This window comes from Triticum urartu, chromosome 6 (genome assembly GCF_003073215.2).
Source record: "Triticum urartu cultivar G1812 chromosome 6, Tu2.1, whole genome shotgun sequence".
Classification (NCBI taxonomy): Eukaryota; Viridiplantae; Streptophyta; class Magnoliopsida; order Poales; family Poaceae; genus Triticum; species Triticum urartu.
Window position 1 is genome coordinate 83,841,275 of NC_053027.1, and position 14,382 is coordinate 83,855,656.

The following is a 14,382-nucleotide window of genomic DNA, read 5'->3' on the forward strand; positions in this document are numbered from 1 at the left end:
GGCTTCTGCGCCGGCTGCTGGGGCCCGCCGACTGGTGGGTCCCGCCGCTGCCGGCACCTTGGTCGACAGGCAGGCCCCACTGTCCAGGGCCTGGTCGGCGGCTGGTTACTGTGGCTCCATCTTGTTGACGTGAGCTTCATCATGGTAAACGCGGCTATAGTACCGCCGCCTATCAGGCGATCGCTGTAGCCTTACCGCGTCTTGTCTCCTTAATAGGGCGTCCTCTTCGAGGAAGGCGGCAAGCCGGCTGCGGGGAGCCGGCTCTGTCTTGGGCCGACTAGTTGGAGGCGTGGCCGCCTTCGGGCGTCTCTCTGCTCAAAGGGGCCCATCGCCTGTGGGCCACGCTGGCGGCCCGTCGTGGGTGATGCCAGGGTCAACATGGCAACAGTGCCGCGCCGGACGGGTCATGCCTACCCCGTACGGCGCACTGTGCCAGGCGTGCTCCGGGATTCGGGGGTGGCAGGCTTTCTGTAGCCACGCCCCGTCGCACCGCCGTTAGGTGGGTGCAAACTTTGTGGGTACGGTCCTGGACCGCTTTATGGGGAGCCGGCTTCTTGGAGTCGGCCTTCTCATGGCCGGCTTCTTGGAGTCGGCCTTCTCATGAGGGCTAAAGTCGGACCGCCTTCCGAAAGCCGGCCTGGGTGGCAGCCAGCAAGGGGAAGGCGGCCCACGTCTTGGATTCTTGAGAGCCGGGCGGGCTCGTAACTTTTTCAGAAGGGCCAGGGGAAGCCGGCTAGGCTACCCATGGCTATTTACTCCGACAGTAGTCCCCGAAGCTGATCGAGCTCCGAGGTGAGCAGGGGGACGAGAAGCTTGGTCAGCTTCCCATCCTAAGAGCCGGCTTAGCGGGCGTACGCCGACTTCAGAGAGCCCCGCGTCTTGTAGGCGAGAGGAGGGGGGCAACCCGCGTGCCGACTACGGGCCCTCCCGCGGCCACGTGGCGGCGAGATCCTGCGAGCGCACGCGCGCGACGGGACGCCGCCGCAGGCCCGGGCCCGCCACTCGCGAGCCTTGGTCCGGGCGCGGATCTTCCGTGGCCCACAGGGGCCGCTCGCCTTCTCGAGGCAGTTTTGTTTCGCCGTTAAGGCTCGATAATCGCGGGACGTGGGGAGTGGGCACGATCGATCCCCACGCTTCCCCACGCCGCGCCTCCTCGGCTCCGCCACGTGAGCCTATAAGTAGGGGGAGGAGGGAGAGCGACAGAGGTTCGCACGCCCTCCCGCTCCGCCCCTCCTAACCCTCGTCTCTTCCTCTCGCTGCCGCGCAGCTTCCCGTCTCAGCGCCGTGCGTCTCTACACCGCCTCGCTCCCATGGCGTTGTCAAGCTCGTGGGACGGCTCCAACGTCCATGAAGACCACGTGGAGTTCCTTCGCCAGACCCGGCGCCTGCCCGGCGCCGACCGCGTACAGGTCCGCCTGGCGCCCGCAAAGGAGATCTTGCTGGCGCCGGAGGAGGGCGAGCGGGTTTCTGCGCTCTTTCCTGGAGTTCTACAACCTCCAGCCGCATCACCTCATGCCCTAATGCGGTGATGCTGCTGTCGGCCTTCGTCTCCCTCTGCGAAGGCTTCTTGGGGCTGCTCCCCACGCTGGAGCTCTGGGGAGAGTTCTTCCAGAGCAAGCTCGGCACGGTCGTCGCCGGCGTGCCCGCCCCCTGCGGAGCCTTCATCGCCATGAGGAGGGCGAGCGAGAACAATCCGTTCCCGCCCATCCCCCTGATCCAGTCGGTGAAGGTCTGGCAGAGATCTTACTTCTATGTGAAGAACGTCGCCGAGCAAGGAAGACTACATCAACCTGCCGGCTTACGTAGCCGGCCCGCCGGCTGGGAGGCAGCCCTCGTGGAGCTTCCGGTCCCGGTCGTTGTCTCCGGCCGGGAACGCCGCCATCTCCCGGCTTCGGGTGATGATTCAGTCGGAAGGCCTGCGCGGGGCCGACTTGGTGGCCGCCTTCGTGGAGCGCCGGATCCTTCCTCTCCAAAGCCGGCCCCATATGATGTGTCAGATGAGCGGCCGCTTCGACCCAAGCCGGCTGAGCACATGGGAAATGCCCCACGCGGAGGTGGCGCTCATGGTTAACTACATCGCCAACTGCAAGCTCGCCGGGGACTGGCAATACGGCAAGGTGCCGTATTCTCGCGCCAATCCTCCGCCCGTGGTAAGCTTCTCTCTCTATCTTCTTTTGTCGTCAGCCGGCTTCATGACGGCCGGCTTCTGACCAGTCGGTTCTTTTGAGCAGAACCCTCTTCTTGCGCCGCCGGCCGGGGGTGCAGGGATCGAACGCCAGTATGCCCCCGACCGCACGGTGGACGACGTTGACGACCCGGACTTGGGGGCGGCCTCCATGGAAGACGCCATGGTGGGGGACAGCGCCGAGCCCGGAGGCTTAAGGTTCACCGCGAGCATCAAGGACTGGCCGGACGATTTCGAAGCCGAAGTCGCTCTGCGTCGCTAGCCGGCGGCCGACCATCAGGGCGCGGGCTTGTCTACCGCGCTGACTGCCGGCGGCGGCGCACAGAAGCGCGGGGCCGCTTCAGGCCTCTTCAGCAGTCGGCCGAAGAAGTCCAAAGCCTCCGCCGCGGCGACCAAGCGAGACGAGGCGGCTACGAAAGGCGGTGAAGCAGCCCACTGCGGTCTCAGCATAAGTCTTCGATTGCCTTGCCGCATGCTTGTTATCATTCTCTTTCTCTTCGAACGTTCTTCTTAGCTTTTTCTTGCTTGCCGGACAGGGCACCGCTTTCTCTTGAGCGGGGTCCGGCGGCTCCGCGTGGGGCCGGCTGGAGGGTCTTCGAGCTCCCGCCGCGTGGACCCCCGCGCCGATCTCAGGGAGGCCACAGAGCGGAACGCCCGCGAAGCGCGGGAGGAGCGCGAGGCGGCGGAGAAGGCGGCCGCCCAGGCGGCGAGGGAGCAGGCCGACGCGGCAGCCAAGGCCCAGACGGAGGCGGCTACCGCGGAGACGGAGGCGGAAAGCTCGCGCAGACCAGCCTCCGCTGCTCGCCATTCCTCGAGCCGTAGCCCCCGACACCCCATTGCCCTTGGCGGAGGAGATCGTCCAAGACCCGCCGCTGTTGGAGAGGGGGGAGGACCCCGTGGCCTTGGCGGGGAGAGCGCCGCCAGCAGCGCCAACCGGAGCGGGCCAAGGCGGCAATCGTCAGCGGCGCCAGAGGGAGCCGGCCGGAGGTGAGCCGGAGAACAGAGCCGGCCTCGAGGTGCAGCCGGCGGTGAGCCGCGCGCAGGGGGAGGCGCCGCTCCGCCGGAGTTGCGCCGAGTTGCGGGCGCAGGCCAGCCGGAAGATCTGGAGGCGGCCAGCACCGCCATGTCCGAGTGGACTCCCAGCGGGGGGACTGGCGAGCTGGATGCGGCGGCTCAAGGGGTCCGGAGCCGGCTACAAGCTCAGGCCGCCCTGCTGCAACAGCTTCAACCAAGAGTTCTTGTCAACGCGAGCCACTATCCGGGTGAGTCCTTCATTCTTGGCTGCTTTTCTTCCTTAACTTCTTCCGTGGGGGCGCGTCAGTGCACCCACTGGGTGTAGTCCCCGAGATTCGGGGCGACTACTGCGTAGTCGGGTCGGATCTTTCTCGACGGCCACCTTACTTTGCTTTTTTTCTGAACTTTCAGGAATACCACAATTCGTGCTGCCGCCTTCGACTCCAGGCTCGGGAGTTGAGCCGGCGGACCGACGACCTGGCCCGACAGCCGAGTAGTACTCGATTTTGTCTGTCTCCCTGTGGGGGCGCGTCAGCGCACCCACTTGGGTGTAGTCCCCGAGATTTCGGGCCGACTGCTAGCGCAGTCGGGTCGGATCTTTTCTTGACGACTCTTTCTTATTGGGTTTTTCTTTGTTTCCAGGGGCCATGCCGACTGAGGAAGGAGCTCGCGAGCGAAGGCCGCCCTTCATACCAAGGAGGCCGTGCGCCGCTTGGTCAGGAACGGGATCGCCTAGCCAAGAAGCTGGCCGACCAAGAGGAGAGCCACAAAGCGGCCCTGCAGGCGGCGAAGGAAAGTGAAGCCGCCTTGATGGCGGAGTATGAGATGGCGGCGGCGACTGGTCTGAGACCCGGCGAGCCCTGGACGAAGGCTTCGGCCGGATCGAGGACTTGATCGACTGGTAAGCTGCCTTCCTCGGCCCTACTCCTGCCCTTGCCGGCTTGGGTTTTTGACTTATCTTGAGCTGTTTGCTGTTGGTTTCTTGCAGATTACTTCCGGGCTACTCAGCCTTCGCCGCCCAAAGCATTGAGGCCCATCGCGAGGCGCGCCGTCAAGCGGGGGCCGACATTGCGCCGGATGCAAACCGGACCCTTGAGGAGCATCTCCTAGCTGTCCAGGCACGGTTGCAGCCGGCTCATCGGATGCTTCGCCGGCTCCAACGTGCCGGGGCACAAGTGTTGGCCGCCCTCTGGCCCAGGGAGACGATCCCCCGCACCCCAAGCCGAACTGCCGACTGGCTGAAGTCGCAGTTGGTCGCTTTCGAGGCTTGGAAAGCGTCAGCGGCCCGCCTCGGAGCCGGGCGGGCGTTGGAGTTCGTTCGGGCTTGGTACCCAGGGCTGAGCCTGGACCAGCTGCGCACTTGGCGGATGGAGGCCGACGCGGAGCTGGAGGAGGTGAGGCCGGCTATCGCCCAGCGAGCTTCGACGATCGCCGAGTGCACCGACATCAGCGTTTTCGCACCCGAAATCGATGATGACGGTGTTGCTCAGCCGGAGGAGTGGTTCGGGCTGAACCCGGCGGTGGGCGAGGACTCGGCGGAGGAGATTGCCTCCAGCGACGAGGGCGAAGAAGACGAAGACGAGGACGGCGAAGACGTCGAGCCGGCTGGTGGAACAACCGCCGACCTCAGGCCGACCGTGCCTCCAGCAACGAGGCGCGTGGAAGCGCGCCCTCTGCGGGAGGCGGCGACCAAGCCGAAGTTCGTCAGCCGGCCGCTCCTTCAGCCGGCACGACCGTCTCCGCCAACCAGTCTGGCTCGTCGGCCGCTCCGCCAGCTTGACCTGCCGTCTTTATCTTTCCTGCTTTGTTGTCTTTGAACAATCTTTGTTAAGTTTTCGCAGTTCCACCCACTGGGGGTGTATCCAAACTATGTTGAATGCTGGCCTCTTGGAGGTCTTTTTATGTAAATATTATCATGTGCATGTTTGGTTTCCATTCGCGTATGCTTTTTTATCCTTAGGCTTTTTCCTTTGCCGCCTTCCCTCTTTGGGGAGGCAAGTACTTGAGCTTTCTTGGATTGAAGTGAAGTGAATGGAAACCGGCCGGCCGGCTACTCTGGTAGCCAGTCGGCGGTGTGAGAAAAACCGGCTTTTGTTATATTAGTCCGTTAGTCCCTAGCCGTTTTTCGTGTGGGCGCCCGTTCCTACCTTTAACTCTTGCCAGCCGGACAGCCGGTTCTTCGAACTGCGACTTTTGGCAAGAGAAGGCTGGAGCCGGCACACTACTTGTCTGACTGCGGGTAGGACTTCTAACATAACTCCAGTCGGCCAGTCCCCGAGCCGACTAGTCGAACTCGGTGCCGGACGGAATAAGTAAATGATACGACAAGGTCATAAGCATGATACTTTTCATTCATAAATAAGGGATGGCAGTCCCCGAGCCCTCCTCGGGGGGCCTATTGTCTTGTACTTAATACAAAAGTTAGCGTGATACATACTGCCTTTCAACTGTAAAATCTTCGAAGGAGGTTGGCGTTCCATGGCCGTTCCGACTCCTTGCCGGAGTCGTCTCTCTTGCGTGCCTTCGGCTTCTGTGCATCGATCAGGTAGTAGGAGTCGTTGCCTAGAGCTCTGCTGATGACGAAGGGGCCCCAAGGGGCTGAGAGCTTGTGCTGGCCGGCTGTTCGCTGGATCAGTCGGAGCACAAGATCGCCCTCTTGGAAGGATCTTGGCCTGACCTTCCGGCTGTGGTAAGCGGCGCAAACCCTGCTGGTAGATGGCAGACCGGCTGAGGGCTAACAGCCGGCTTTCTTCCAGCAGGTCGACGCCGTCTTCTCGTGCTTCCTTGGCCTCCGCTTCCGTGTACATGGTTACTCGAGGCGAGTCGAATTTCGATGTCAGTTGGGATGACCGCCTCGGCACCATACACAAGGAAGAAAGGGGTGAAGCCGGTTGACTTGTTTGGTGTAGTGCGCAGACTCCAGAGGACAGCCGGCAGCTCATCGAGCCAACAGCCGGCTGAGCGCTCCAGAGGTACAACCAGTCGGGGCTTGATGCCGGAGAGGATGAGGCCGTTGGCTCGCTCGACCTGGCCGTTTGACTGCGGGTGGGCGAGCGGATGCCAAGTCCAGCCGGATACCTTGGGCTGCGCAGAAACGTGCCAAGGCTCCTTTGGCAAAATTCGTGCCATTGTCGGTGATGATGTTGTGTGGCACGCCGTACCGTGCTGTTATGTCTGCAGAATGAATGTCACAGCAGTCGGCCCATTCAGCTTCTTGATCGGCTTTGCCTCAATCCACTTGGTGAATTTGTCCACGGCGACGAGCAAATTCGTCATGCCGCCGCGCCCGTCTTGAATGGGCCCACCATGTCCAGTCCCCAAACGGCAAAGGGCCAAGTGAGGGGAATTGTTGAGTGCCGAGGTCAAGAGGTATCTTCTTCGTCTCCTTGGCCGGCTAGAAAGGTCCTTGAGCGTCATGCTCCTTGGGGTCGGGGGACACGGCCGACTGTTTGCCGGCTATGGCCACGACTCGGTCCAACATCTTCTCTTCGGCAATCACAAGGGACTCGCTAGCCGGCTGCTGGCTGCTGCGCACTCAGAGGACTTCTTGTAATCGCCGACTGGTGATGACGCCTTTGGTGCTTGGTATCTTCATCTTGAGGTATGCATAGTGGGGAACTGCCATGAATTTGGCCAAGGCAGGTCGGCCAAGCAATGCATGGTAAGGGCTCTCCAGGTCCACCACTTCAAACCAGATCGCTTCCCGGCGGAAATGCTCCTTGTCCCCAAAAAGCACATCAATCTTGATCTTGCCAATGGGGGCGCAGGACAGGCCGGGTACGATGCCATGGAAAATCGTCCGAGTAGGCATGAGCTGCTTCGTCTTGACATTTAGCTTTTCCAGGGTGTCACGGTACAGGATGTTGATGCTGCTCCCGCCGTCTATCAACACACGGGAGAAGCGGGCGGCGCGTCTGTCCGTTGCAAGGGTGGCTTCCAGGACCAAGGCATAAGAGCCGGGAGACGGCATCACCTCCGGATGGTCGGCCCGGCTCCAGCTGATGGGCTTTTCTGACCAATGCATGTGTCCGGCGGGGTTGGCAGCGACCACGCTAACTTCCTGGCGCTCTTGGCGTTTGCTGCGCCGGTCTTCAGGCTGGCTTGTAAAGACGATGTAGGTTGCTTGCTCGTCAGGGAACTCGTCATGCACGGCTCCGACTGCAGGCCGAGCGGCCGGGAGGCGGAGGCGGCGAGCCCTTCGCCCTTAGAGATTCGGGTGAGCCAATGGCACTTCCGGGTCGTGTGGTTGGACGGCTTCGCGCCGCTGTGGAACTTGCAAGGGGCGTCGAGAGTCTGCTCGTAGGAGAAGGCGGGCTGCCAAGCCGGCCTGCCGCCCTTGGGCTTCTTGGGCGCCGGTCGCTCTTCAGGCGGCGCGTCTTCGACTGTGGCCACCTGCCGACTGGCGGGAGGCGGCGCGGGGCCCTTGCGCTTGTGATCGTTCGAGTGGGGGAGTCGGCCGGAATCCCCAGCCGGCGTCTTGGGCGCCGGGTTGAGTACCTTTCCGGACGCGTCCCCGAAGCTCGGTCTTCATCGAGGAGTCGGCGGTGGCGTACTTGTCCGCTATGTCCAGAAGCTCGTCGAGGGTAGCCGGCTCGTCGCAGAGGAGCTTGTGCTTGAGGAGGGTGCCTTCTCGGCATCCGGCTGTGAAGTATTCTATGGCTTGCACCTCGTGCACCCCTTCACAGGAGTTGCGGAGCTCGGCCCAACGCGTGAGGTAATCGCGAGTGGACTCGGCGGGGCCTTGTACGCACAAGGAGAGCTGTCTGGGCTTGGGAGCCCGCTTGTAGGTGCTGGTGAAGTTGCGGATGAAGCTTCTGTGAAATCTAGCAGCTGTTGATGCTGGCTTGAGGCTGTTGAGCCAGGTCCGCGCCGTGCCTTGCAGCATGAGGGGCACGTACTTCACGGCAACGCGCCGGTTGCCGTTGGCTATGCTAACCGCCGTGGAGTAGTCGATCAACCAATCTTCCGGCTTCACGGAGCCGTTGTACTTGGGCGTGTCTCTTGGGAGCGAGAACCCTTTGGGAAAGGGCTCGTCGCGATGCGGGGGCCAAACAAGGCGGGCCGACATCGTCTTCTTCTTCCAATGCCAGGGATCGCGCCAGGCGGTCGATCCGATGGCGGGCGTCGTTCTCGCCGACTCCTTCGCGGCGGCCTAGCCGGCCGCTGAGAGTCGGGTGCGCCACTGGCGCGAGGCGGGATATCTCTCTCCACGGGGCGGAGGCGGAGGCGGGTCGCCCCGCCATTCCATGGCTCGGGGATGGCCGTCCGCGTCTCGCTCGATGGAGATTCGGGTCCGGCTACGGCTGGCAGCCGGCTCTTTCTCGCGCCGCGCGCGGGTGTCGCTCGTAGCCGGCGTCCGGGACGTCGCGCCGTGATCTCGGCGCGGGGGAGGGCTTCCCGCGCGGGCGTCTGCTTCGTGCCGCTGCGCGGCTGCGTCGATCAGTTGCTGGATGCGCCGGGTCATGTGGGGGAGGTCTTCGGCCTCCAAGCCGTCCAACTCGTCTACGGCCGCCTGGGCGGCACGCAAGTTCTCGAGCGGAGTGGCATAGACCGGGCGGTCGACTCCCAGCGTGTCGGCGATGACGGCGCCGCGTTGCTTGACAAGGCCGGCCCGGCTTGGCCCGCCCGGGGCCGGCGTGCCGAAGGCGGCGCGGTCAGCTTCGCGCTGATAGGCCTGAGTGAGGCGTCTTACGGAGGCCAGCCTCCGGCCCTCTGCGAGGAGGGCAAGGCGGCGTGCTTCCAGTGCTTCGTCGTCGGCATTAGCCGGGAGGGGAGCGACAAGTAGTGGCCGCCGCGCGCGAGGCGTCGTGGGCGCTCTCGTCGGCCAGGCCGCCGTGGCCGACAACCATCACTTCGGCGGTGACAGCATCGCAGCCGTCGGCTCGAGGAAGCGGGTCGTTGTAGATCGCGACGTTGGTGGGGAAGGTGTCGTAGGAGGCCGTGTCGGAGTCGACAGGCATCGGGTCGGTGGAGCCAACCGACTCCAGGTCCGCAGCGGGCTCGCTGGAGACATGGAGCTGGCCGAGAAGGTTGGCGAGGTGGTCGGTGCCCGCATCGGAGGCGAGCTCGTCAGATGAGAGTTTCGTCGAGGAGATCGGCGAGGCCGCTTGCCGCGCAGATGCTGGTGACGCCTTGCAGCGCGTCGTGGCAAGCGCCATCGGGCGTGCCGGGCTGGCTACGCTCGCGGGGGAGGAATAAGGTTCCCGTCCAGAACAGGTCTCCGGACGACGGTGCACCTGGCCCCACGGTGGGCGCCAAATGTCGGGTGGTAGGTGCGACATATGCCAACGGGTGGCTTATCATTGTGGGAGCCAGTAAGACATCGCCGGTGCCTGGAAACGGGATAAGGCGAAGACATGCACGCCGGCGGATCTTACCCAGCTTCGGGGCTCTCCGTGGAGATAACACCCCTACTGCTGCTCTGCGGGGTCTCCGCATGTTCACTAGATGAATCAAGTGGCTACACAACGCTCCTTGAGCTGTTTGGGGGGAGGAGGAAGAAGGGCACGGCTAGCCTGCTTCTTCTCCTGTGTGGTGTCTAGAACTAGCAAGGGTCCAACCCTTTGCATGGGTGCTCCGGGGGGTTTATATGGGCCTACCCCCCGGGGGTACAATGGTAATCCGGCTGGGCGCGGGGCCCAGCCGTCTGTGACTGCGCTCGCCGGCTTCTGCGCCGGCTGCTGGGGCCCGCCGACTGGTGGGTCCCGCCGGCTGCCGGCACTGGTCGACAGGCAGGCCCCACTGTCCAGGGCCTGGTCGGCGGCTGGTTACTGTGGCTTCATCTTGTTGACGTGAGCTTCATCGTGGTAAGCGTGGCTACAGTACCGCCGCCTGTCAGGCGATGCTGTAGCCTTACCGCGTCTTGTCTCCTTAATGGGGCGTCCTCTTCGAGGGAAGCGGCAAGCCGGCTGCGGGGAGCCGGCTCTGTCTTGGGCCGACTGGTTGGGAGGCGTGGCCGCCTTCGGGCGTCTCTCTGCTCAAAGGGGCCCACCGTCTGTGGGCCACGCTGGCGGCCCGTCGTGGGTGATGCCAGGGTCAACATGGCAACAGTGCCGCGCCGGACGGGTCATGCCTAGCCCGTACGGCGCCTGTGCCAGGCGTGCTCCGGGATTCGGGGGTGGCAGGCTTTCTGTAGCCACGCCCCGTCGCACCGCCGTTAGGTGGGTGCAAACTTTGTGGGTACGGTCTTGACCGCTTTATGGGGAGCCGGCTTCTTGGAGTCGGCCTTCTCATGGCCGGCTTCTTGGAGTCGGCCTTCTCATGAGGGCTAAAGTCGGACCGCCTTCCGAAAGCCGGCCTGGGTGGCGGCCAGCAAGGGGAAGGCGGCCCCACGTCTTTTGATTCTTGAGAGCCGGGCGGGCTCGAAACTTTTTCAGAAGGGCCAGGGGAAGCCGGCTGGGCTACCCATGGCTATTTACTCCAACAAACATCGTGAGAAGAATTTCCTAGTAAGGATGAAATGATTGGTCTTGCTTCTATTGCTGTACCTCCTAGTGATCCTTTAGAACAATATTTGCTAGACCATGAAAATGATATGTTTATGAATGAAAGAAAGGAAATAGATGAAATATTCTGTAAACAGGAACCTATTCTGAAACACAATTTGCCTGTTGAAATCCTAGGGGATCCTCCTCCACCCAAGGGTGATCCCGTGTTTGAGCTTAAACCGTTGCCTGATATCTTAAATATGCTTATCTTGATGAAAAGAAAATATATCCTGTTATTATTAGTGCTAACCTTTCAGAGCATGAAGAAGAAAGATTATTGAAAACTCTGAAGAAGCACCGTGCGCTATTGGATATACTCTTGATGATCTTAAGGGCATTAGTCCCACTCTATGTCACATAAAATAAATTTGGAAGCGATGCTAAACCAGTATGTGATCCTCAACGACGTTGAATCCTAAAATGAAAGAAGTGGTAAGAAGGAAATACTAAGCTTCTAGGCAGGTATAATTTATCCCGTTGCTGATAGTCAGTGGGTAAGTCCTGTCCATTGTGTCCCTAAGAAGGGAGGTATTACTGTTGTCCCTAATGATAAAGATGAATTGATTCCTCAAAGAATTATTACAGGTTATAGGATGGTAATTGATTTCCGCAAATTAAATATAAGCTACTAAGAAAGATCATTACCCCTTACCTTTTATTGATCAAATGCTAGAAAGATTATGCAAACATACACATTTGCTTTCTAGATGGTTATTCTGGTTTCTCTCAAATACCTATGTCGGCTAAAGATCAATCAAAGACTACTTTTACATGCCCTTTTGGTACTTTTGCTTATAGACGTATGCCTTTTGGTTTATGTAATGCACCTGCTACCTTTCAAAGATGCATGATGGCTATATTCTCTGATTTTTGTGAAAAGATTTGTGAGGTTTTCATGGACGACTTTTCCGTCTATGGTTCCTCTTTTGATGATTGCTTGAGCAATCTTGATCGAGTTTTGTAGAGATGTGAAGAAACTAATCTTGTCTTGAATTGGGAAAAGTGCCACTTTATGGTTAATGAAGGTATTGTCTTGGGGCACAAAGTTTCTGAAAGAGGTATTGAAGTTGATAAAGCCAAGGTTGACGCTATTGAAAAGATGCCATGTCCCAAGGACATCAAAGGTATAAGAAGTTTCCTTGGTCACGCCGGATTTTATAGGAGGTTCATTAAGGACTTCTCAAAAATTTCTAGGCCTCTGACTAATTTATTACAAAAAGATGTACTATTTGTCTTTGATGATGATTGTGTAGAAGAATTTGAAATACTTAAGAAAGCATTAGTCTCTGCACCTATTGTTCAGCCACCTGATTGGAATTTACCCTTTGAAATTATGTGTGATGCTAGTGATTATGCTGTAGGTGCTGTTCTAGGGCAAAGAGTTGATAAGAAATTAAATGTTATCCATTATGCTAGTAAGACTCTAAACAATGCTCAAAGAAATTATGCTACTACCGAAAAGGAACTTTAGCAGTTGTGTTTGCTTGTGATAAATTCAGACCTATGTCGGGGATATACCCCGTGGCGTAAACCGGCCGGAAGTATAAACCGACCGGACTGGATGACTCACTGGTAACCCGCCCGGAGCTTGGCGGTTCACCGGCTACCCGCCCGGTCTTGGCGGTTCATTAGTAACCCGGCGGGCGGGTCAGATGGATGACGAGGCCCATGGCCCAGAAGGCCGGTTCATACTATGGTGGGCCGGTTTAAGAGGAAAGGCATGAGGAATATTTACTTTACAAGGAGTTAAGACCAGGGCTTGTATCCGGTTTGTATTAGAGATAGACTAGTCCTAATCCTAATAGGACTCCACATGTAAACCGCCCCTTCAACATATATAAGGAGGGGTAGGGCTCCCCAAAGAGGGGGGCAAGAAGAAACAATATCTAGGGCTAGACACAAAGAGGAGAGCCGGTTTACGGCGACTCCCTCGTGATGATAATGAGACCTAGCCTCAAACAGCATGTAGGGCTATTACCAGATGATGTTTCCCGGGGCCCGAAGCTGTCTAAATCCTTGTCTTGCGTGATGATCCGCCCTGCGTCTCTCGTCCCACTCAACCCCTCTCAAGCTACCACATAGATGCGTTGGCCTCGCGACTAAGTCCTGACACTAAGGACATCTGCCATGACAATTCCACGACAGTTGGCGCCCACCATGGGGCCTGCGCACGGTAGTGTTGAGCTCTTGGAGGGATCTCTCCTAGGGATCAAGAAGCTTGCAAATTCGTCAGATGAGGAAGAGGCGACAAATTTGTTGTTTTGTGATCGGGAGCATGATTAAGTTTGGATCCAGTGTATACAAGTTTGAGATTAAGGGAAATTAGGGTTGTGTTTGCGCACCCGCCGCCGTGATCTATGATACATCGAGACCAAGAGAAAATCGATCTTCATTTCTGCGCCTATGCATCAAATCACCGGGTCACCAATAGCACAAACGCACACGCGTAATCACCCGGGCGCTCGTACGTATGGCCGTATACGTGTGCATCAAGACCCGAATCATATCATTACATGCTGTTGCTACTGCTATTACAAACATGGAGTGAATATCGAAGGAAAATACTACTTCGAGTAGTAGTTCACGTGATCAAATCTCAAATTTGACTAGTACTAATCCTAGTACGGTTCTGATTCTTTATCCTATCTATGGATGGAAGCCGGCGGCCGGTTGCAAATTGTTTAATCCGATCTAATATTAAAAAAAAGGGGCACGAGCCCACAACCTGGAGGACTCGGATCGGGGATGGAAAACTGACAACGACCTGAATGAGCACGGAGACACGGGGATCGACGCGGACTCTACGGCCCTGCTGTTTCGCCTTTGCCGCTGGGCTCCGCCCACGCCGGTGTGCCTCCGGCCTCCCTCCGGCCCTCGGGCCGCCCAAGTAGACGCCGCCGTTTCGCTCCATCTCCATGGAGCCACCTGCAAGCCGGCCGTTGCCGCATCTCATTCCTGCTCCGAGCCATCCGCTATTGAGCCGCCCTGCTGCCGCTGTTACTGAAGTTGTAAGTCGCCGGCTTGAGCAGCCGTCGTCCTGTAACATCCCAAAATTCTAAATTTTGGAATGTTATAATAAATAGATAGATTTGATTATTTGATTGATTTTCTGAAAGTGAGTGAATTCGAAACTTTTTGAAAGTTAAATGAGAGGGAATAAAAGGACTTTCCCAAACTTTCATATTTTCTTTTGATCTCCATGAATTCAAATTCTTTTCGACACAAAACCCTAGAGAGAAGATGACATGACTTCTTCCATTTAAAATGAAAAGGGTGTTTGAAAAATATTTGAATTCCATTGGGAAATATTTTTTCCACTTCAGAAACTTCATGCAACTCAATGATTTTCATGAGAGAAGATAAAATGACTTCTTCAAATTATGAAATATGAGTTGGGAGTTTCAATGTAACATCCCAAATTTTCAATTTGGGTATGTTATATCATAGATCATCATGCATATCTTATTTTCTTCCATTTTGGTCGATCCTAGAAATTTCACGCAACTCAAGGACCTTCGGAGAGAGTTGGAGATTTCGTTATTTTCATATTTGAGAGTTTTCTCGAATTTGAAAAGAGGATCATTGATTTATTTATTTCATCTTCAATAATTTTTCCGATATCAAAAATATAAGAGAGGGAATAATATGACTTTCCCGAAATTAGGAAAAATGAAGATTAATAAATAAATCAAATTT